Below are 21,609 nucleotides of genomic sequence, written 5' to 3'. Positions count from 1 at the left end.
TTGTCATTTTTAGCCCAAGCAAGCTAGGAAAGATCCCCAAATTTGTGAGAAACTTCCCTTGGCCTCCAATTACACGTTGAAACCCACGTGTCAAGCATGTTGGATACATTCTTTATAGATATACATGAAACTTGTTAATTTAAGAGGAGATCAACCGCATTAGACTTTCCAAGCAAGATGAGCGTGCCACTTCAAAACACTTGACAGTTGTACATTCCTAAATCAAGTTAAGCATTTATTCATTTGAGAAAATGTGCAAGAGTGATACATCTAGGGCCTCGTCTCCCTACTAAGGTATGTACACAATTGGAACCATTGCAACCTCTCACACATGACATTATGTACATTGTTGCATTTGGTCCCAGGTAGATATTTTATTTTCACATTATACACATGTCAACAACATCAAGTTTTGTGATGGTTGTGATATTGTACTATGCGTTTACTTGGACAACACAGTTAGACTATGGGGCACAGGGAAATGATGTGGAAAATGTAGCAACAATTTACACTTGCATATCAACATAATACCGCATCAACAAATTTCGGGGCAAAGCCATTTAAAAAGTCGAGAGATGGCACAGTAGCACAGCACCATGCGAGATGACGAGAGATGCTCCATCAGATTCTCCATCAGGAGATGACGAGAGATGGCACAGTAGCACAGCACCACGCGAGAGGAGAAAAACGTCACGTGCGTTTTCGGTATTTCGTAGCATGGCGTCAAGTAGCACAGCACCACGTAGTTGCCGGGGAGGCGGGGTAGGGAGAGAGAGAGAGAGAGAGAGAGAGAGAGAGAGAGAGAGAGAGAGAGAGAGAGAGAGAGAGAGAGAGAGATTTAACGTCGTAGGATCAATCCACAGAGAGAGAGAAAGAGAGAAAGAGAGAGATGAGAGAGAGAGTCTCTACGCCTTCTCTATAAGAAGAGATGCGGCCACTCATCACGTTCCGCATTGCAACCTTTGGCATCTGGTGTGCACTTTGCAGCTTGGCATGCAAAACTCAAAAGCGTCAATCCAGAGAGAGAGAGAAAGAGAGAAAGAGAGAGAGAGAGAGAGACGCATTGCCCAGGGCTAGAGCTACTTTGAATCATGTTTACAATATGTTTGTCTATGCTTTGCCAGCTACTTCAAAAACATAATAGGACGACTTCTTTTCTTATGAGGTTTTGGAGAAGGCACTAGTGCCCTTCTACCCCAGTGGCAAGAAGGCTCTTGAGGTCCTATGGACGTATCTACCTTAATTGTATTGCCGAGGGTGTGCTTCTTGTCGAGGCAGAGATCGATGCCATTATCAATGACTTTGGTGATTTTGCACACACTCTTGCCCTTAAACAACATGTGCCTCATGTGACCTACACGGAAGAGTGACCACATCCTATGTAATTATTATGCACCATATTGGTTTATTTCGTAACAGTAGTCGACACAAATAATCTATAGTGGTAACATTCTTTCAATGATGAGGGGCCTCGCTTGGTGTGGGGATGGAGCACCATGTTGCTGATGGGATCTCCAGTACCCACTTCGTCAACACATGGGCAAACATAGCAAAGGGGGGAAGGCATTCGACGTCATCCTTTTATCAACCGCGCGTACCCTTTTGCGGACGCGTGACCCATCTACACCAACATTTTCGAACATCGAGTATCAACCTCCCCCTTCACTATTGCCCTCTAGCAAATATGATCGCGGCATTGCAGTACAACCAAATGTAGTGGCAAAATGCAAGAACAAGCTCTCTTCACATCATAATGACAGTGGGCCTACAAATACGAACGACAATGTGGCTTGCAATTTTTTCTTTCTCACTTGAGCACAGGAAAAAATTATGGTTGGTTGCTCAATTGGATAACATAAGGTAGTGTTCCAATGTCCCGTTTTATAGTGTAATTTTCCCAAAAATCTAGCATTTTGGCATAAATATTGGCTGCCTTATTGCCTTAACCTTAAAAATTGAGATTATGAACATGCTTTGTTTTGAGCACTGCCAGTCACACCCATGCAGAACTTCAACTTTGATGGCTAGCTCTTGAAATAAGTCTCAAGCATTTTCTTGTGTAGCCTGTTAGTCCAATAACAAGTGTCGATTTCCGTTACAATTGTTCATAATTTACTGTAATATTATGTTCATATTTTGTGTAATTTGAACATATTCACTGTGTGGTGCTAATTTAAGGTGTTTTCAGGGGAAAATTGTTGATATTGAGCATTTTAATGTTGGCAAGTTGTGGAGCTACAAGCAACGGCAATGGATGGAACAAGAGGGGTGACATACAGCACATACGAGGCAGTGGCAACACATGTGTGGAGGTGTGTGTCAAGGGCACCAGGGTTGAGTGAGAAACAAGAGACAAAATTGTACATAGCAATAAAAGGGAGAAGCCAATTGCAACCAGCCTTGCCAAGAGGCTACTTTGGCAATGCCATCTTCACTGCCACACCCATGGCACAAGTTAGTCAGCTAGACAAAGGCCCACTAAGTGTGGGTGCCCAAAGGATTAGGGAGGCCATCGCACGTATGGACGACGAATATTTACTATCAGCACTTGATTATTTGGAGCTACAACCTGGCCTAGAGTTTCTTGTTCAAGGTGCCCACACCTTTCGTACTCCTAATGTCTGTATCACCTCTTGGACCCACCTTTCCATCCACGATTGTAACTTTTGGTTGGGGCTGCCCCATCTTCATGGGCCCTGTTGGCATCTCATTTGAAGGCCTCCCTTTCATGCTTCCTAGCCCCTCTGGTGGTGGTGGCCTCTCCATTTCCCTTGCCCTTGTCTCCCACCACATGCCCACCTTTGAGAAACCCTTCTACCAGTTTTGATTGTCTCTAGTGCCCCTAGTACTCTTTTTAGTATGAAATGGACATGCTAGCTTTTGTATAAGTATTTTAAGCTTGCAAGGTCCTTCTCTTTATTCTCTAAGATTGATTCAATGGGCATGTGAGTTTCTCTAATTGTCTTAGAACACCCATGTGATTCTTCACCTTGTTTGGCTAGCCACAGCTTTACAAATTTGGCCTTACTATGCTTTTTTTTATTGAAATGCATTTTCATTATTCAAAGGTCCATTTTTGACACCTTGTTTCCAAATGCAAGAAAATCATATCCACATGTTGCATGGAGAGGAAGAGATCTTAGGATGATTAATATTTTGCAAAAATCCTTGGATGGAGAGTATGTTGATTTGTGACATTTTGCCTTCAGCAATGGACAAGACTTTATTACATTCTAAGATTACAAAATTATGGGAAGCATTTTATTGTCAAGAAAGATATTCCAAGCAGGAGATTATCCATGTTGACATTAGTCTAGTGTTCCTAAAACTTACATTCTTGCCATTCATTCTAATTTATTTCACTGCTCATTTCTCTTATAATCTTGATCATTGAGGCCTTGATCTGGGTCAACAAGAATTACTGTAGATGTTATGCATTTCAATGTAGTTTAAAAGCTCTTGGACTTCAACTTAGAGCATGCATACATTTAATGGTATGATATTATACATATGATTGGATGTGTGTAGGTGTTGTGGTGTGGGAAAAGGGGGGGGGGGGGGGGGGGGGGGGGGGGGGGGGGGTTAGATAGATAGATTCCATTATCACTCTTGGAGGTCAAATATGACCTATAGGACAACCAATAAAACATGTACAATAGAGGCTCCTCTATCTAAGAGGGTACAATGTGTGCAATAACACATGTAGATGTTTGTGGGGGGCGGGTTAGATAGATAGATTCCATTATCATCCTTGGAGGTCAAATATGACCTATGGGACAACCAATAAAACATGTACAATAGAGGCTCCTCTATCTAAGAGGTACAATGTGTGCAATAACACATGTAGATGTTGGGAAGGGGGGGACGGGCTAGGGGGGTGATACACCAAATTTGCAACAAATGTTGCTTAGGGGGAGAGGGGTGGCTAAGGGGGAGGAGGTGGATGTTGGGTGGGTTTCCGTGTGCAAAACTCCTCGATGATGGCTCTACCACCACGATAAGACGGCGTACTTACCTGCGGCCCGTGCATCTCGTACCTTGTGCAACACTTGCTTCTTTATCTTGGGTTGGGTGTGGGTTAGAGCCTCGCTAATCCATATGGTTGTGCCCTTGGGAAGATGCATTTATTTCAAGAGTGCCATGCGGTCCTCTTGGTCTTGAAAACAAGGCTCCCTTGGTTGGTGTGGGGATCATGATGGACGAATTCGATGGTGGGACTGTCAAACTTGACTGGTTGGAAAGCATTGTTGTGCTTAGTTAAGGCAGTATGAAAGTCGGTATTCTCCTCCCACCAAGAGGAGGGTAAGTCACCAATGCATATAGTCAATTAAAGGCCTTCCCTACAACGACGTTCTTGTAAGAACTCCTCCACTTTGAAGGGGATGGTAGCAACATTTGCTTGAATTTGAGTGTCTAATGATGTGACCAGACACGAAAATACAACAACTGAATAAAAAAAATTGCAAGTACACAGAGTACACGTAGGAAATTAGAGATGTATATTGAAATCAATTCGCGGGTACAAGAAGAGCGTAGCTCGTATCAACCTCCCAACCACCCCCGAGCTATCTCAGTCTCAATCTCACTCTCAATCTGTGCACAGTTCTCAATCGCACTCACTCTCAATCTCAATCACAAGGCACCATCACAATAGAATAGCCTCCTTCTGCATACGGGTTGTCTTCTTCACGTGAGAGAGTGGCTATTTTCGTCCTTTCTCCCGTCTTTAGCAAAGAGGCCCAAAAATAGGTTCGGAAAGAGAAGTCCTGCATTCAAACACATAAAAACCACAAAATGCAACCCACACCCACGAGTTAGCAAATTTAGAAAAAAAAATTAGTCCACAATTTCTGGCCATTTTCAGCGAGCCGTAACTCCCAAACGGTTCAGAATTTGATCGGGTCTGTCTCACATGAATTTGTTCCTCTCATTGAGCTCTCTGAAAGTCATGTTAAGCGCAAAATCCATATCCTACTCAGTTTGCCCAAAAAATTACCTGCAAGTTAGCAATTTTCACAAAAACAGTCTAAAACAGCATTTTCTCACTTTTTCTCTAATCTACGGGCTGAAATGGGCATCAAAATGCAGGAACCAGTGAAAACACAAAGAAGCAATATTTTTCCTTGTGTTGAGGACTACAAGTGCTTCATACAAAAAGTTTTCAAATTAGTACCCTTGAAACTGGCTCCCGAGGGGTGTCCTGGGTCCAAATTTGAAACTTCACGAGAACGATTAGAATGAAGTCCTACACTGTGGAAAAATGCTGGAATGAACAAAATTTAATCCAAACAAAAATATTTAACAAAACTTTGGAGAATAAGTCCTATTACAAATGAAGCCACATTTTGGAGAGAGAGAGAGAGAGAGAGAGGACCCTAAAGGTGATGTGGTTATGTTTGTGTGCATCCAAGGTGATGCATGTCACCTCAAACATGGTCTCATACTTCGATTTAGAAAAAGGTGTATAACATTATGCTAATGTGGATAAAAAACTTTAGGGTATTGACTCGTAAACATGGATGAAAAGTATTCCTCTTGTACTATATAACCCAACAGGGCTAGATTTGGGAAGCTCTATGCACTTTTCTTTGCAGTAGAAACGGAAGGCTTCTCTCTAGAGGCATTATCCTTAAAATGCCCTTGTCAAATGAGGGTTTTCCAAGGAGGTTGAATTGTCTTCACGGATTCACAAAGACTATATCTTCATACTTGCACTCACTTTCTTGAAATGAACTTAATGCATGTCGTTCTGGTGGACGACGGCTAAATGTTTTAGTTTTATTAGTGGTTGAACACATCTTCAGTTTGCCATCGTTACCATGTTTAATTTTTTCATCCACAATGGGTGCCGAGATGTGTGATGCTACATGATGCCAAAGATAGCAACAATTATAACAAAGATAGCAAGACTTTATTGCTGCAAAAATTTAAGTATGGTCATCATTTTATTATCAAGAAATATATTCCAAGAAGCAGATTATCCATATTGACATTATTCTGGTGTTGTTAGAACTTACATTCTTGCCATTCATTCAGATTTCTTTCACTGCTCATTTCTCTTATAATCTTGATCTTTGAGGCCTTGATCTCGATCAACAAGAATTACTATAGATGTTATGATTTCAATGTAGTTGTAAAGATCAACTTGGACTTTAACTTAGAGCATGCATAAATTCGATGGTATGATATTATACCTATGATTGGATGTGTGTGTGTGTGTGGCACAGAGAGAGAGAGAGAGAGAGAGAGAGAGAGAGAGAGAGAGAGAGAGAGAGAGAGAGAGAGAGACTCAATGTAGATGAGTCGGATCACCCCTTCCCTCAATTGAGGATGGCCTTTGTCTTGTGCACCAACTCTTATGGCATGTTCACCATCTCTTTTCCATTCATAGCATATGTGTCATAACCCATGTGATAGGCCATTTGATATCAAGTGTAGATTCGCACCTTAGGATGATGATGTATATGGTGATGTTCTACACCTTGATGTCATCCTCTATTAGTGCCTATAAGCTACATTCACATGTAGAATATATTTTGCAGGACAAAGGCCTCTACAAGAAGAGAATATCAAGGATGAATTACTAAAAAAATTCAAACCTGGATGCATAGATGAAGAAGAAGACAAGTTGCAAGGAAAGGTGTAGTAGAAAAATGAATAATTGACATATTGCGTGAATATGAGATGTGAGTGATCCTTGGCCTCATGATTGAGTCTTTTTTGGAATAGCTCAAAATCTTGGTCCAATGTGATTCATTGTTTGAGGGGAGAATTCTTAAAAGGAAAAGGGTAGTGTGTCCATGGTGGGAAAGGGTTTGACGGAAGGCCGCCGACTAGTGTACTATGTTGTAGGTAACCCTAAAGATAGGTTGGGGAGCCTATAAGAGGAGGGGTTTGGGTGCAAGAAGGAACACAAGTAGCTCCCCTATCCTTTCAATGGTATCAGAGGTCATACGCGTGTGATAATGGCCCTTGAGGCCAATTCTAAGACTAATGCTTTACTTTGTCTGGAAAAACTATGGCATGAAACTAGTCTTGTCACATAGAAAATGCATTGGTGAACTCGATTGTTTTGGCTATATGTGGTCCCAGAAGTGCGTACCAGATCATGCTCAGTGTTTTATGATATAGAACCAACCTTCAATGAGGTCTATAGTGACAAGAATGGGTGTTTCTTCAAGGATGCCTTCATTGTGCTATGAGCATGTTTTTTTAAAGTGCTTTTGGGACCAAAATTGGATGTAAATCCAAGGAGAATGAGGGATAATGAAGATCACCATAGGTGCAACAATACTAGAATCAACACATCCTATCTCATGTGGTTGTAAAGAAAAAGCCTTACAATGTCTTGATAATTTTTTTGTAAAACGCCTCTTCTCTTCTTGTGTTAAAAACTCCCCACAATGAACCTTTAATTATTTTGGAGATTCCATTATGAAATTGTGTCCAATTCTTTTTGAATCCCTAAGATTTTGTGTTACAAAGAGGTTTCTTCTAGATTTTCCCTAGAATTTTATGGTAAAGACAAGGCCACTAGTCTTACTTTCTTTGCTATAATTTTCTACTTGGTCCCTACTTACACTTCTAGTCCTTCATTGACATTGAATCCTTTCTCCTTTTCAAAAGACTTAGTATCATTTCATACATTTTGAGAGTGAACACTTTCATAATATGCCTTCTATCAATGGTCACCTATGCCCCACAGAGATGCCTTTTAAAGTTTTTGGTAGCCCTAATCATCCAACCATGGATAGTTTCTATTGGGAACTTGCCCTTCATGTAGAGACTCTTAAACGTAATATTAATTTTGGATCCATGATCTATCAATGGAACATATAGCTCCTCAAGATTACCCACATTGAACAAAGTTTTTATTGTAGTTCTTTCCCTGTGACATTTAGAGTAGTGGATTTTATGTGAGGCATCATCTTCATCATCGTCATAAAAAAATCTAACACACATATCTATTCCACAAGACTAGTAGCATCCTACCACATTATCATCACATTCCATGTCTTATACGCGTATTACTGGTGACTTCAATGGCTCTCCTTTACCCTATGATTATGGAGGGATAGACTCAACAAGAGTCTTCATCTTTCTTCTCATGATATCTATAATATCCTCATGGGAATCATGCTTAGCCATGCCAAGAGCTTCACCCATAGTAAAATCAACTTTACTATTCAAAATCCTTTCCTCCAAATATGCTTTAAATTTTTAGCAACTTCAATGTTTGATTTTGACGTATAAGTAGGATTTTTCACTTTTTGTTTTCCGTGATCTTTTGTCTTTTCTATAGATACCTCCTCCATTGGAACCTTGGGAGGGGGAGGAACCTACAATGAAACCTCCTTAGAAGGTCGTGGATTCTTCCTTCCTCCAGCTCTTGTTGTTCTCAAGTTGTTCTCTTTAAAATAGAGAGTCCTTCAATCCCATTCTCATGCCTCCATTTCTCTTTCACAATTGCTTTGTTGGTATATCATTTTGTGAGATAATCATTCACCAAAAAAGAGTCCAAGATCTTCCCAACCTATTGTGAGTTTTATGCAATCACCGTCTTTATGTAACACTTGTTTAGTATGCCATATGTGAATCTGTGATTGAGACAGATTGGTCTCAAATAGGTTTATGCATTTATTTAATTATGAATCGCAGGTTTTGTCTTGCTTCTCTCCGTAGTGGTTGCAGAGCATTTTGTCATTTTTGACTTGATTTATGACATTTGTGGATGAGAGATTAACTCTGTGTTTTGCTTATTGTTGAAACATCTTCATTGATGCATTTTACTCACATTGTTTGTGTTGTCCAACAAGGTATGTACACAAATGCAACAATTACATCTATTTTCACACATATCACACTATGTACATCATAGAATTTGGTCCCAAGAAATAAAAGGATTGAGAGTGAGGTACATATTATAGCTACATTATGCATGTGCCATGGCATGATATACACCCCCCTCTAAACCTGCACATCTTCTGACATGTGCCACACATACCATATGCAAGTTCATTCTTTATTTAACTCAACATACATATTGATCTGTATCTCCTCTTCTTTTGAATAGTTTGATTCTTTTCCTTGCAACGGAAATCTTCATTTATCCCATTCAACTCATACAAGGTATAAGTTGCATTAACATGTCCATGTTTAACCACATAAGGAACAAGCCATCTCTTTGAAATCTTTCTTATTGTTGAGCGTTGGTTATCAATACTATTTTCATACACCAACACCCAATCACCTTCCTCAATAGCTCTAGGCCTGAGCATGTGCCTTTTATCAAATCCATCCTTATTTATCAACCTTACATCTCCCAATCGTGCTATTGCAATCTCAATATCTTGTGTTCTTCTTTCTAATCGTTGTATGCACAAAGCAAGAAGGTCCTCCCTACTCATTCCATTGTCCCAAGGCAATACATTCCATGTAGGAATTACATCCTCAATTGGCATTATGTTCTTCTTTCTAATTGTTGTATTCACAAAGCAAGAAGGTCTTCCCTACTCATTCCATTGTCCCAAAGCAATACATCTCATGTAGGAATTACATCCTCAATTGGCATTATAGTTTTTTACCATACATCACTCACAAGGCATATAACCAGTAATTGATCTATGACTTGTACAATTAGCCCATAAAACACGAGGCAATGACCCAGGCCCCTCTCCCAATTTTCCTTTGCAAGCCTTAGCCAATGCTTAAATGATAGGAGGATGCCCATGTTCCGATTTACCATTCCCTTCAGGATTGTATTTAGTAGTGAGAGAGAGCTTAATGCCCAACCTAGCGGGAAACTCCCTAGCCTTGTCGGCATCCAACTCACCCCTGTCAGTTGTTACTTTCCCAACACAACTATAATGGCTAATCACATTGTCTAAGAGGCATTTACATATCCCTTTTTTGCTTTTTGTTCTTAAAGCACGAGCTTCAATCTGGTTAGTTAAATCTTCTTATGCAAGCACTCATTTTCCATAAACCCAATGGCATTGTAATCAAACCTACTACCCACTTATAGTGCATATCCAGTGGGTATGTAGGGTGCTTGAAGAACCTAGTAAGATGACAAAAAGATTTATGTCTTTCAGTCACCTCAATGCTGACGTTTTTTTTGCGTACCTTTTTTACTGTAGCATTTTCACTATTCCACGGGAAATGTTTCTTTTAGTCACCTCAATGATCAATGGAATCCCATTTCTTTGTTTTGGATGCTTCCACAAGTATCCATCTTTTAAAAAGTATCCATAGGCTTTTCTTTGTATTCTTTTGATCTCTTGATCTATCCACCCTTCTTGCCTTGTCAAAGTGCTCAGATAACGTCCACTGAGAAACCAATCTCCTTGATATAGGTTCTTTGTAACTGAATCAAGTGCATTTGATAGGCAAACGTGATCACCCATTGCATGAAAGTTATGATAAAACCTTGTGCCTACACCATCACCCTCAATTACAATTTCTTCTTCATTTTCATATCTTTCTCCAGAAAGCATATCCTCAACTAAATTATATTTCCTTGCAATGTGCTTAAATTTAGGATTCAATGACTTTATGTAGGCAATTCATCTCAATATAGCAATGTCAGGAGTTGAGCAACTCGTGATCATGCAAGAAGGGGTAGCCAATCAGTCTTCAATTACATTTGTACCTATCAAATACTCTTTATCACATTTCCGTCTTCACTATTATATTTGCACCTATCGAATACTCTTTATCACATTTTAGGGTATAACGTCTCTCCATAGTTTCCTTTTCACCTGTGGATAATTGCGTTGACAAGCACTTAGGACCTTTGCTGCAAATCTCACTACATATCGCTTACCATCTTCATCATCTTGGACAATATTGGATCCAATTCCTATGGGGCTAGTTGTTAGGAAATAAGACGTAGCTAAATAGATAATTGAGTAGATTACTTAATGGAGAGAGACAGATTTATATACTCGAGATTATAGAGTAGAGAGAGAGAGAGAGAGTACACACGATATACGTGGTTCACCCAATGTGGGCTACGTCCACGGGAAAGCAGCCACTCAATGGCTTTAGTACTTCAAAACAAGAAGTAGTTTACAAAGGGATTATAACCTTAATGGAGCTCCCACCTTGCTTCACTCTCACCACCTCACACTCACCTTGTTGCATCAACTTCACACTATGAAATGTGTGTAGAAATGGCCTCCTTTTATAGGCCGAAAGGGCTGCCCTCTCTTATGAGAGACAGCCATGTGTAGCCGCCCTTGTGCGAATAAGTCCAAATCGGACCCTCCAATCCACCCATGTGTGGCCGCCCTTGAGAAGACAAGTCCGCTTTTGAATTCGGCCACCGGTCATTGAATTCGGCCACCGGCCACCGGCCATTGACTTCCGACCACCGGCCACCGACCATTGACTTCCGACCACCGTCCATTGACTACCGGCCACCGGCCAACCGACCGGTTGTTTTCCGACCACTTTCCGGCCGCCGTCCGGCCATAATATTCCGGCGAAAAAAATGTCTCAGGGGCCTCTGCCCCCGAGGCCTTTAAAGTTGCCCCTGATTCTTGTCCGTGAGAATTTTGGTTTTCGGTGAGTGATTTTCCTTCACGCACGATGGCTTCTCCTCATAATGGGGGCCTTACAAATGTGCGCTTTTACCACAGAAAATTACAAGGGTAAATCAGGCTCCATACTTAACAATCTCCCACTTGGAGACTGATCTCCAAACCAAACCTGTGACTGCTTTCCATTCTGGCTTCTTATCCTTGAATGCCGATTGAAGATGAGCAAAAGCTCAACTTCTCCTTGTTGACCACCTTTGTAAACATGTCTGCAGGATTTTCACTTGTATGCACCTTTCCTAGCTTTAGTTGTCCTTCTTCCAAAAGAGTGCGTATGAAGTGATATCTCACCTCAATGTGCTTTGTCCTTGAATGAAAGGCTGAGTTCTTCGCAAGATGGATAGCGCTTTGGCTATCACTGTACAAGACACAATTGTCTTGTTTGAATCCAAGATCTTCTAAGAATCTGTGAAGCCACAGAATTTCATTGCTTGCCTCCGTCATTGCTACATACTCTGCTTCCGTGGTAGAAAGTGAAACCACTTTCTGCAGCTTTGAAGCCCAGCTTACTGCTGTGCCTCCAATCGTGAACACATAGCCAGTAGTGCTCCTTCGAGTATCTTTGTCACCTGCCATATCTGCATCACCATACCCTTCTAGAAAAATATCAGTTCCTCCAAAATACAAAGCATTTGTTGTTGTCCCTTTTAGATACCTAAGTATCCACTTCACAGCTTGCCAATGCTCTTTACCTGGGTTGTCCATGAACCTACTCACAACTCCCACTGCATGTGCAATGTCTGGCCTTGTCCAGACCATAGCATACATTAGAGAACCTACCGCTGCAGCATATGGAACTTTAGACATATAGGCTATCTCATCTTGTGTCTTTGGACACATATCCTTCGTTAGTTTAAAATGACCAGCCAAAGGTGTAGAAACTGGTTTTGCATTTTGCATTGCAAACCTTTCTAGTACCTTCTTGATGTAATCTTCTTGAGATAGCTTTATTGTCTTCTTCGTCCTGTCCCTTGATATTTTCATACCAAGTATCCTCTTTGCAGCACCTAAATCTTTCATTGAAAAAGATTTGGACAGCTCCTCTTTTAGCTCTTTGATGTCCTGCATGTTAGCACTTGCAATCAACATGTCATCAACATACAACATTAGGATGATGAATTTCCCATCTCCCAAATTCTTCGTGTAGACGTAGTGATCCGAGTTGCATCTTGTGAATCCACGATCCAACATCCATCGATCAAACTTCAAGTACCATTGTCTTGATGCTTGCTTTAAACCATACAAGCTCTTCTTTAATCTGCAAACCATTTTCTCCTTACCTTTTACTTCATACCCCTTTGGTTGAAGCATGTAGATTTCCTCCTCTAAGTCACCGTGAGGGAATGCCGTATTTACATCCATTTGCTCGAGATTTAGATCATGAGAAGCCACAAGGCTTAAGACAAGCCTAATTGAGTTCATTTTTACAACAGGAGAAAATATTTCATTGAAGTCAATACCTTTCTTTTGAGAAAAACCTTTTACCACAAGCCTAGACTTGTACCTTTTCTTCCCAGCTTCTTCTTCCTTTATCTTGTACACCCATTTGTTTTGAAGTGCCCGCTTACCTTTAGGCAACTCAACCAACTCCCATGTTTGGTTGTGATATAGTGAGTCCATCTCCACTTGCATGCTCTTCGTCCATTCTTCTTTGGATTCATGTTGCATAGCTTCTTCATATGATTCCGGCTCTCCAGAATCTGAGATCAAGAGATGGTTGAAGGAAGGAACAAACCTTTCTGGAGGTCTACTTGCTCTTGTAGATCTTCGGGGAATAGGTTGTGGCTCCTCATTTGGTTGACGTTGTTGCACATTGTCACCGTTTGCAGTCCTTGAGTCTTCACCGTCCTCAAGCTCCATGTACTCATCACCTGTTTCTTTTGTTTGTTTCCTTTCCAAGTAATCTTTGTACATATTTTTTTCGTTAAAAATTACATCCCTACTCCTTAAGATTTTACCATCTTCAGGATTCCATAGGCGATACCCAAAGTCTCCTTCTCCATAGCCAATGAAGAAACACTTTTTGGACTTTGCATCTAACTTTGATCTTAGGCTTCTATCTATGTGCATGAAAGCCTCACACCCAAACACTTTGAGAAATGCATAATTCACCGGTTTACCTGTCCATGCCTCTTCTGGAACTCCCCCATCCAATGCCGTTGAGGGTGACCGATTGATTAAGTACACAGACGCACTTACAGCTTCTGCCCAAAGCTCAAGCGGTAGGCCTGCATGTAGCCGCATGCTTCGTGCTCGTTCCATGATTGTCCTGTTCATCCTTTCCGAAATCCCATTTTGTTGAGGTGTCCTTGGGGTTTTCCTTTGCCTCCGAATGCCATTGCTAGCACAAAAGCTTTCAAAAGCTTGGCTGCAATATTTGCCTCCATTGTCGGATCTGAGGCATTTAACCTTGGTACCTGTTTCATTCTCCACAAAGGCTTTCCACCTTTGAAATATGGAAAATACATCGGATTTATTCTTCATGACATAAACCCATGTTTTTCTAGTCGCATCGTCTATGAATGTTACATAGTACAATGAGCCACCAAGTGATGGTGTACTTGCAGGACCCCAAACATCAGAATGAACCAACTCAAGTTTTTTATTTTTTCTTTCATTTCCTGATTTTTGAAATTTTACCCTCTTTTGTTTACCATAAACACAATCTTCACAGAACTCTAAGTCCACTTCTTTCAAACCTGGTAGAAGCTCCTTTGTTTGAACGATTTGCATTCCTTTGGCACTCATATGCCCAAGTCGGTAGTGCCACACCGCACTATCAACTTCTGTAGTTGCTGCACAAGATGAAGGTTGCGTGCTAACAGTACACAAGTAAAGTGTACCAACTTTTTCACCCTTGGCAACCACCAAAGATCCCTTTGAGATCTTCCACCGTTTGTTTCCGAATGCAATGTTGTGACCTTCATCGTCCAATTGTCCTATAGAGATCAAATTTTTGCGAAGAGAAGGAACATGCCTAACATCTTTAAGCTTCCATTCATTTCCGTTAGCAGTTTTGACAAAAACTGTACCTTTGCCGACAATCTCACAAGCTTCATCATCTCCCAAGTATACATACCCAAAATTACCTTTGGTGTAGTCTTGGAAATGTTGCTTGTTTGGTGTCGCATGGAATGAAGCCCCGAAATCTACTATCCAGGAATTAGACACATTGTCTAATGAGAGAATTAGAGCATCTTGCTCTACTTTACCTGCCACATTGGCCTCCGATGTTGGCTTGTTGTCTTGAGACTCTGTCTCCTTCTTCTTCTTGGACCAGCAATCGTTCTTGACGTGGCCCTTCTTGCCGCAGTTCCAACATTCAAGAACTGACTTTGTGCGTGACTTGCTCCGCCTTGAGCGATCACGACCCTTTTGGTTTTTGAACCTCTCCTTAAGCCTTCCTCTTGTTTCCACTGATAGTGCAGCACTTGATGATTCTCCTCTGCTTCTCCTTCGCATTTCCTCGCTTAGGAGAACACCCACAACATCATCAAACTTAAGAGTATTTGTGCCAGAGATAGAATTACTTACAGCCATCACAAGGCTGTCCCAACTATTCGATAGAGATGATAGTATAAGGAGAGCTCGCACTTCGTCATCGAAATTGATTTTCACTGATCAAAGTTGACTTATGTTTGTGTTAAAGTCATTTAGGTGTTCTGCAACTGAACCATTCTCTGCCATCTTTAGATTGAACAAGCGCTTCATAAGAAATACCTTATTGGATGTCGATGGTTTCTCGTAGAAGTCGTCAAGTGACTTCATCAAGTCCTCCGTGGTCTTCATCTCCGAAACATTGAAGGCCACCGTTGACACCAAGCTTAACCGGATTGTTCCCAGTGCCTTTCGATCAAGGACAATCCATGCTTCATTTGCCATTGTTGCGGGCTTCTTCGCAAGACCGCCTAGTGGCAAATAGAGGTCCTTCTGGTAGAGATAGTCTTCAATCTGCATCTTCCAATGTTGGTAGTTTTTGCCGTTGAACTTCTCAATCTTGAGCTTCCCTTCCTCCGCCATAACTCCCACTCAATTCAAGGAATCCTTTCCTTGAGATAATTTAGCTACGAGCAAACCTTGCTCTGATACCAGCTGTTAGGAAATAAGACGTAGCTAAATAGATAATTGATTAGATTACTTAATGGAGAGAGACAGATTTATATACACGAGATTATAGAGTAGAGAGAGAGAGAGAGAGTACACACGATATACGTGGTTCACCCAATGTGGGCTACGTCCACGGGAAAGCAGCCACTCAATGGCTTTAGTACTTCAAAACAAGAAGTAGTTTACAAAGGGATTATACCCTTAATGGAGCTCCCGCCTTGCTTCACTCTCACCACCTCACACTCACCTTGTTGCATCAACTTCACACTATGAAATGTGTGTAGAAATGGCCTCCTTTTATAGGCCAAAAGGGCTGCCCTCTCTTATGAGAGACAGCCATGTGTAGCCGCCCTTGTGCGAATAAGTCCAAATCGGACCCTCCAATCCGCCCATGTGTGGCCGCCCTTGAGAAGACAAGTCCGCTTTTGAATTCGGCCACCGGTCATTGAATTCGGCCACCGGCCACCGTCCATTAACTTCCGGCCACCGGCCACCGACCATTGACTTCCGACCACCGGCCATTGACTACCGGCCACCGGTCAACCGACCGGTTGTTTTCCGACCACTTTCTGGCCGCCGTCCGGCCATAATATTCCGGCGAAAAAAAAGTCTCCGGCCCCCGAGGCCTTTAAAGTTGCCCCTGATTCTTGCCCATGAAAATTTTGGTTTCCGGTGAGTGATTTTCCTTCACGCACGATGGCTTCTCCTCATAATGGGGGTCTTACAAATGTGTGCTTTTACCACAGAAAATTACAAGGGTAAATCAGGCTCCATACTTAACATTAGTATCCACTATCACAATAGCATGTCTTCCACATTCATAGTTTACTTTCCTCAAAGTGCAATAACTTCTTTAATTTTCTCATGGCATGGGTATGCATTTCTTCCATTGGAATTTTTGGTTCTTTTTCAATAGTTGATACAAAGGTTATTACATGCGCATAATGTGGAATCCAAAAAACATAAAACACATATGCACCCAAAAACATTCAATCCTCAGTCACATTTATACATTTCTCTTTCATTCTTTGAATTACATCAATTTTTGCAAGACAAGGCCTTCTGCCATATGGACCGCACATATGTCCTACAAGAAGAACTTCGTTCACACTAAATACTATTTTTTTCCCAGACAAGGTAAGGTTCATCTCTTCCAACCTTGACAAGATCTTATCATAGTCATTGTTTGATATGATTTTCCACATACTTGCGACACCCCCTCAAGTCTAGAGCCACATCTATATTACTTACATTGCATCCTTTGATCGGCACATCATCAAGAAAGGGAATTGTAGTTTGAGGTATGAAGTCACGTAGGACTTTGTTCATACCATTCATCATATATTCAACTGAATTAGTTTCTCCCTAAGGTAAGGTGTACATCCTTACCAAACCCAAAGGTGTCCTTATGGTGGTCAAGTCCGTGCTTTCCATTGCGAGTTGGAATTGATGATACCCTGAGTACAAATTCCCCATAGAATATATCATCCTTCTTGAAAATGCGTCTGCAAACTCATCTACAATCAGCCATGTACCCACATTTCTAATTGTAACCTTGTTGAAAAGTTGCATATCCAAAATAAATCGTAAAGAGCCATTGTTCTTCAAAACTGTGAACCACGTGTTTGAATATAGAGCACCAAAATGCTCCAAAATACCCATCTTGAACTTTTCATTAAGCAACTCAATGAGTTTTGGCAAATGAACCTTTAGAATTGGAACAGGTCGCAAGTTTGAAGGTACATGAGGGATAGTGAAAATTACCATAGGAGAAAAAATGGAAGGATCAACACACCCTATCTCATGTGGCTCAAATGAAAAATCCTTTCCATGTTATACTTGCATATATTTTTAGCTTATTTCAAACTATCCTTGCAACCAACCTTTAGCTCCTTCAAAGAAGTGTGCATAAACTTGTGCCCAATCTTGCTTGGGTCATGAAGACTAGGTTGCAAACAAGGTTGTTCCGTATTATTTATGCAGTCTTTTGGTAGATGTAATGCCACTGGTTTCACTCTCTTCGCCATATACTTATACTTAGTATCCAATCGCACATCAATACCTTGAGCGTTTACTAAATCCTAAATAACTTTGTACATTTCTATGAAGCATACTTTCACAACCTCATTTCCAACACACAAATTGCAATCCACTAAAGACTCCAAGTCTTGCATGGTATCCACAAAACACTCATGAAATACACTTGCAATGCATTCCTCATCTTCTATCAAACCATTGCTTCTCAAACCTTTCGATACAATATTTACATGTTGTCTTTCACCCCGCTTCAAATCATGACACTTTGTAAAAGCAATAGATACATAGTCTAGCAATCCTATAAAACCTATAGAAAACATCTCCTTTTCATATACATCATGCGAGAACTTTTCCCTTTCTTGTGCCACTGCAATCCTACTCTACAATGGTACATGGTCAAAACCCTTCATATCCCTATAGTCCTTGAAATCTTTGTTTCTCTTTGGCAAGGGTTTCTCTCTAAAAATTTCATGGCTCCTTTCATTGTCCACACAAACACTAAGGATTTAGACCGCACAATTCCAATCCCTGCTCACTATCCTAGCATAAGTTGAACCATCCTCCATTACCTTTGTTTCTATATGAGTAGCAGTGATGTATGGCTACCCAAGCACAAGAGGGTACGTAGACATCTCCTCAACAAAGAAATTTTGATTATCTTTCACGTCCCCTATAGTCACCCTTACATTCACACAAGCTCCATGTGGCTCCCTTGATGATTTTTTTGTTGCACGGATCATCTATCCATGATTTTTGATTGTCCATTTGCCTTTTTGATATAGAATCTTTGACATGAGGTTAATTTCTAAGCCATGATCTACCATTGCAATGTATGGCTTTCTAAGTCTCCCACTTTTACTAGGGTCTCAGTAGATGTTCTTGCCCAGTGACTCTTGGAGTAATACTCTTATGAGTGGTCTCGACTTCATCTTTAAGTGGTCTCAACTTCATCTTCATCATAAAAGAATCAAACTTGTTTTACTCCTCCCCTAGACTTGTAGCATCCAAAAATAGTTTCATCACCTTGCTCTCCATAGACCTATACTCTTTGTGCATTCAAAGTCTCTCCTTCACCCTGTACATGGATAGATTCAGTAAGATACTATTTATTTCTCTTGGCGATATCAATTATTTCTTCATGGATCTCCCTCTTTGCTATGCCAAGGACCTCACCCAAGGCAAATTCCACCTTCCTGATCAAAATCCTCTTTTCCAAAACCTTTTTGAGATCAGTTTCTGCCTCTATATCAAATTGAAGTTTGTAGGCCGAACCCTTTGCTTTAAGTTTTATTGCATCCTTCTTATTTTCTTTAGAGTCTTCTTGCATAGGCACTCCAGGGACAGGCATCCGGTGTGGGGAAACTGATCTAGGAGGTGCAGTGTCATTTCTACCTCCACTCCTTGTGGCCCATTCATCCCCATTCTCACGCCTGTGTTTCTCTTTGACAACGGCCTCATTGGCTTGACATTTGGCAATGTACAGATGCATTGACAAAGAGTGCCTTGGTAGTACTAAGTGTTCTCACACACATCTCTACCACAAGTTCCCCCTAGGAGTGATGCGGTGAACAATAGGTGGCACATAATGTATAGGGAAGTTCCATGCCCTGAGTAAATGATCATTCCCGAAAGGGGAAAGCCCAAACCTTTTTGGAAAGCTTCAAATTTATCACGAGACAACTCTATGAAAAGATAGGCAAGGTTGTTTTGTGTCGACACATAAGACAAGCTAATCTCTCTTGCTAAGAGCCTCTCCCTGACCTAGTGGTAATGCACCTCAATGTGCTTTGTGCAAGCGTGAAAAGATGGGTTCCTTGCAATCACCAATGCAGTCTGACTTTCAGTGTAGATAGTGTTGGTAGTTTCATGTCCAACACCCAAATCAGCCATAAGGTGTCTGAGCCATACACACTAATTTATAGATTTGAAGATTGCTTGGTACTTAGCCTCACAAGTACAATTGGCCACACCAGGCTGCGTCTTACTCAACCATTAGATACATGAAGCGTCGTGCATGAAACAAAAACCACTCGTGGACACTCGTGTGTCAAAAGAACCAACACAATTTGAGTCCAAAAAAGAAGGTAAATCTTGCGATAGTGATCCTCCCTTGGGATAATGTAGACCAAGATTTAAAGTGCCACTCAAGTAGCCAAAATTCCTTTCGATAGCCTGCAAATGCTTTGACCTTGGGCTTTGAATTTGCTGACCTGTGAGACTGCAAATTGAATATCCGGCCTTGTGTTGCATATATAAATAAGGCAGGCAATAGAAGTTTGGTAAAGAGTGACATTGGTAGGATCACTAGCATCATCAACACTCAATTTCAAACTCCATGGTAGTGGCAATAGGTTTGCAATCCTCAAGTACAAACTTACATAGCAATGTTTGTATGTAACTTGTCTGACACAAGGCAATACCACAATCACACTGCTTAAATTGTATGCCCAAGTAATGATGCAACAACCCCAAATCTTTCATATTGAAATTAGCAATATGTCTCTCACTTGGTCTAGTGATCAATAAATCATCCACATAGAGAATGACAATGAGAAGTACATCACCCTACCACTTTCCATACAATGTGCTTTCACTATAACATATACGCGGTATTATCGCCCACATTACCACAAAAAAACAAAAATAAATTTAATATGAAATTTTCCGTATGCGGAAAAGACTGCGGCAAATATTGAGGTAATGGTCTAGCGGTAAAATACGCGGTAATGCCTGCGGCTATATTTCCGCGAGTATTACCGCGAGCTTTACTGCAAGAATACCCGCAACCTTTACCGCGTACACGTTATCGCAATCATTACCGCAGACGGGTTTATTATTAAAAAACAGATGACCGTTTGGATTATCCTTTGCAGGACCATCCAAAAGGTCATCTATTTTTTTATTTGTTTAAAATATTTTTAAAAATTATTATTAATTACAACAAAATATCACAATTGGACAATACATTGTGCCAAAAAAAGATTGATAATTCCATTTACATAAGTGGAATTACAATTGGAGGAGGTATTGAGCCAAAAAATGATAGGTATTGCATTTACATAAAGGGCAAAAGCCCGCGTGTACAAAATAGAGGATAGTCATGTGGGATAGGGCAAGCGGGACCTGCGTATACAAAATAGAGGATGCTCATGGGGGAGATGGTTGGCATTTCACGTGGAACTCCTTGATTATTATTTTATTGTAATTATTGTTAATTACAACAAAATATCACAATTGGACAATACATTGAGCCAAAAAAAGATTGATAATTTCATTTACATAAGTGGAATTACAATTGGAGGAGGTATTGAGCCAAAAAATGATAAGTATTGCATTTACATAAAGGGCAAAACAAGCCCGCGTGTACAAAATAGAGGATGGTCATGTGGGATAGGGCAAGCGGGACCCGTGTATACAAAATAGAGGATGCTCATGGGGGAGATGGTTGGCATTTCGCGTGGAACTCCTTGACTCTGCAAAACCGGAAAAAGAAACAATTAACACTTTGTTATTTAATATTTGATATAAAATCAATGATTTGATAATTTAAATAAGATTAAACTTACATGTTGCAGACTTCTGCATGCATTTTCGAACTCCTCTCGAGAGACCATTTGATTTTCAAACAACCAACACCAAGTTTGATACTCGGTATGGTTCTCTCTATATCTTTGTACATCTCTGGTCGGGCGACTCATGGTAATGTTATACTGACAAAAAATAGCAACCAATTAATTAAATGAAAAACATTAGATTTTTTACAATAAAAGTAATATTTGTACTTACATATTTGTCTTTCCAAGCCGTTTTTCCTCCCGAACCATAATGGGTAGGAGTCTGATGGGATCTGGCCTCAACATGACGC

The 21,609-nt window shown here is 40.7% G+C and overlaps 1 pseudogene; it reads left to right on the top strand.

Annotated features, from left to right (window-relative positions):
* The first annotated feature begins 603 nt into the window (after positions 1 to 603).
* LOC147445785 (shikimate O-hydroxycinnamoyltransferase-like) lies at positions 604 to 2,827 on the top strand (annotated as a pseudogene).
* Positions 2,828 to 21,609: the final 18,782 nt, after the last annotated feature.

Source organism: Adiantum capillus-veneris, chromosome 12 (genome assembly GCF_014529385.1).
Source record: "Adiantum capillus-veneris isolate H3 chromosome 12, ASM1452938v2, whole genome shotgun sequence".
Lineage (NCBI taxonomy): Eukaryota > Viridiplantae > Streptophyta > Polypodiopsida > Polypodiales > Pteridaceae > Adiantum > Adiantum capillus-veneris.
Note: the sequence above shows the minus strand (reverse complement) of the source record. Positions and strands in the feature narration are given on the sequence as shown.